At 33.6% G+C, this 4138-nt stretch overlaps 1 long non-coding RNA gene across 1 annotated transcript; it reads right to left on the bottom strand.

Annotated features, from left to right (window-relative positions):
* Nucleotides 1–1066: 1066 nt before the first annotated feature.
* On the bottom strand, nt 1067–2455 carry LOC107889560 (uncharacterized). The gene is made up of 2 exons (XR_001681775.2): nt 1864–2455; nt 1067–1467 (listed from the first exon to the last, which is right to left on the bottom strand). It is a non-coding gene; the product is annotated as an uncharacterized lncRNA (long non-coding RNA).
* Nucleotides 2456–4138: the final 1683 nt, after the last annotated feature.

The following is a 4138-nucleotide window of genomic DNA, read 5'->3' as shown; positions in this document are numbered from 1 at the left end:
ACATATTATTTAACTATAATAATAATCAAACAGTCCAAAATAGTAATGCATTTCCTAGACAAGTAATCCATATAAAATGTTTGAATTTCTGTTGTTTCAAGTTCAAACGACTACCCTCAACTACCATGACACCTTCCAACATAGCACTAGAGCCTTTATATGGCAGCATATCCATTTAAGTTACGCATTGTAGCAAAAAGGCGTCTTATCCGTTTAAGTTAAAATCATACATCATTTTGAACTGAATTTTAAAGATGGATGCTTATAAAAGTAGTTTTAATTTCCTATCATTTCTTATTTTCTAAAACGTTATAATTGTCATTACCATAGGAGTATATTTGCGAGTTAAAATCCCCTTTCTTAGGAGTTTCAGCCTAAGGTCTTTATCACCTCAAACAACATGTTCCCTGTACCTACAAAAACCAGAGGTCTGTAGTTTGACATCAGCGCATCCATACATTTGTATCGAGCAGAAAGGTGCAATAAAGCAACGCATCCAGGGAAAAAAAGAAAAAAAAAAGACTGCCTTCAAGTTTATACCAGTGAAGTAACTCTTCCTCTTTGCAGTTGAAGCAATTATGAATGCCTGCAAAGAATAACATTTATATAGACAATGACAGAACCGTTGATAATCAAGATCCAAGATGGTTCTAGCTCATGCAATTTAATATAGTCCCTGAACACCTCACAGGAATATTAACCAAAAAACTCATCATGCATAATCGTAATGCCTTATGAATTGCTTGAGAGGTGGGGACGCTATAAAACATCATCCTTAATATTGCTTCCAGTTTATAAATTTCAATCCAAAAGTCTCATCTCATAGCAGTAGATATCCAGTTCAAATTTATAGAGGTTTAGTGCCTTAATAGCTTGTTGTATTTCCCATATCTTAATAAGTCTTACAACTCAAAAATAACAGTAGTAAAGAGACTGAGGTAAACAAAAATATCCAGTTCAAATCTATGTATGGGACTTGTCCCTAAAGAACCAGAAAAGCAACAGATGGTGAATATTTACATGTGCACAAATATAATGAAAGAAAGCATGAAATAAATGCAAAATAAAGACAATTTATCACCGGTAGACTTCACATTCAGCAAAGGTATTCGTTAAAAAAATAGTAGGAAGAAACATTGAGAACAACCTTGCTTTCAGCTAAAGTAATTGTAAAGCCCAAAATTTTGCCCGGGCCCAGACCATAAAAACCCAAATAGACCAAGACTAATAAAGAATTAACAGACCATTACAAACCCAAAAACAGACCCAATCCAAATGCCCAATAATGATAAAAACCTTAGAGGCCCGAATGGCCCAAAACTATACTAGTTTTCAACCAAACAAAAAAAACCCTAGCCTCATGCTTTGTAGCTGCCGCCGCTTCACCTCCCCTCACGCATGCGCGCCCTCGCCCCCACGACGCCCATACCGTCTGACACTCCCACCACCATTGTTGGCCACGACCACCTGCAACAAGAACAAACACAACAGCAAAGAAAGCATGCGAATGATGGGGGAAGTAATAAACAAAAGGAACAAAAAAATATATTGGCTTTAAAAGCCGAAATCTATCATTTGTAAAGGGGAGGATTTTTGATATTTCAAAGGAGGGGAAAACAGATTGTATTTTGGATGAGGGATTTGAGGGGAAACAGATTGTATTTTGGAGGGGAGAATCGATTGTATTTCGGGGGGTTTTAGAGATACTACATACTCATATTGAATAAGAGAGTTCAAAAGCAATTTTTTGGAGAAGGTGATTTTCGATTTAAATCTCTGTATACTTTTTTTGGTTCTTCATTCTTTTGGGTTCATCGTTTTTATGTTTGAAAGCAAATAAAAAGAGAAGAAAGAAGTTCATACCTGGCAAATACACCATAAATCTCCTTTTTGATTTGTTTGAATCGAAGCCAAGAAGAGATTTCAAGGCTGAAAAATAATTCCCCAGGCTTGAATGTGTAACTTAGTGTTTGGGAGGGGAGAGAATCGGCAGAATAAGGGGAAAGTATAAGGTATTAGGTTTTTTGCCTTAATTGTTGTGGCTTGAAGAAATGGCCAATTGCCATTCAATTTCCTGCCATTTTGAAATAAATTGAAACAGTGGTGGTTAAGGGTGGGGACCACGTGTTGACCCATGCCATGACCCAATTGTGCATTTGTATGTCAAATGGGAAATTTCCATGATTAATCCCTCACTTTTTGCACCACATTTCAGCAGACCCCCATTGGCATCCATGTGTTTTATTTTAATTTTTCCCCAAAAATTTGTACACCGTTTCATTTTAGTCCACTCCAAGGTGAAGCGTTTTGGGACCTGGATTATTTTCAGTCCTTGTCCCTATACATTTATATACTTTGCACTTTTTATTTTTTTTAATTTTTTTTAAAACTATCTTATTTGTAAATTATTCCTTTTATTTTAGGTTTAATTTTAATCTAGTCTTTTATTTGTATAATCTGCTTGTGACAGCCCTAATTTGGCCCTAGTCGCAAAGTGGTTTCGGGACCACAAAACCGAGTCATAAAAATAATTAACCGTTATAATCTATGCTTACTGTATATGTACATACTTTTCATTTATTATAAATATACTTTTTATATTTTATATTTCATATTTTTATGTATACATAGATATAGGCATAAATACATACATCTTAATTCATATATATGTAGATATACGTACTTATACATACTTAAATATATTTTTCATATTTCATAATTCTTATATACTTACATATATTTATGCATATTTTACATCATATACTTACTTATATATATTCTTTATATTCTTAAAAATGCTTTTTGTATATTTCACATATTTTATAATTCACATACATATATTTTATATTATCACGATTTGTAAATATATATAAACACATATTTACATTTTTATTTTTATAATACTTACCGATTTTTTATATATGTATATATTTATCTATGTTTTCATATTCTATAATTTATATGCATTTCTTATTTTATGGCTTAAAATTATATATGCATATACATTTTTACATAATTGTATTTATTGTCATCATTGTTATTTGTTGTTTGTTTATTTATTCATGTACACTTGTGCTTTTTCTAAAATGTTAGTTCTATTTATTTATTTGTATGCTTTGTAATCGCCTCGTCATTTCATTTTGCCTATTGTACTGTTGTTACTCATTTTACTTTGCTCACCTTGTCGTAGTCGTTATTGTCTTGTCAAGCATTGACACTAAACATCAAAAAGAAAAATTTTTCTAAATGAGGCAATATTTCGTGTTTGGAAAATCGAGAAAATGTGCCCTAACGTGCTGGGTTTCGATTTCTCGTTCGACTAAATAGCCAAATATCCTCTTAAAGCTTCAAAGTATGGCTTCAATAAACTATAAGGTGATCTTGGTTTCGATGGTATAGAGTATCGTGTCCTAACGTGCTGGATGTGATATTCCTTCGGAACAAGAGAATCTTATATTTCAATTCACGTTATCAGAGTTTCTTTTAAGGATCGTATTTTTTAAAACTCTTCAAATTTTCAATTTTCGACACTAAGACACTGATTAATCAACTAGGTACCAATTTTGGGCGTATCGAGGGTGCTAATCCTTCCTCGTGCGTAACCGACTCCCGAACCCATTTTTCTGAATTTCGTAGACAAAAAATCATTGTTTTAATAAAATCTAAATCGTTTATTAAAAACAACCATTTTACGAGGTGACCCGATCACACCTCATGAAAAAATATTGGTGGCGACTCCCATTTTTCGTTTTATTTTCAAAATCCGAGTTGACCCCGTTTTCATCCAAAAAATGGTGTCAACAGCTTGGCGACTCCGCTGGGGACTTTAAATAAGAGAGTCAAGCCACGAGTTGATTGCTTTTTGTCTTTGTGTCAAAAATTGAAAACTTGCTTTTTGCCTTTATTTTGGCTTTTATTATTTGTTTATAATTACTGCTTTGTTTAGAGTTTAGGTGTATATTTCTGCACATTCCATTGCATGACCGTTGGTCACACCTTTTAAGTGGGAGTGAGAAACTACGCCTTCGTGAGGTTTTCACCTCCGCATGGGATAGTGAATCGCTTCCGGGATACATCCGTACCTATGTCTTCGTGAGATTTTCATCTCCGTATGGCCATAGGGAAATGTATTCCCCTG

This window comes from Gossypium hirsutum, chromosome A09 (genome assembly GCF_007990345.1).
Source record: "Gossypium hirsutum isolate 1008001.06 chromosome A09, Gossypium_hirsutum_v2.1, whole genome shotgun sequence".
In the NCBI taxonomy this organism is placed as follows: domain Eukaryota; kingdom Viridiplantae; phylum Streptophyta; class Magnoliopsida; order Malvales; family Malvaceae; genus Gossypium; species Gossypium hirsutum.
This window is presented reverse-complemented; position numbering and strand designations above follow the sequence as displayed.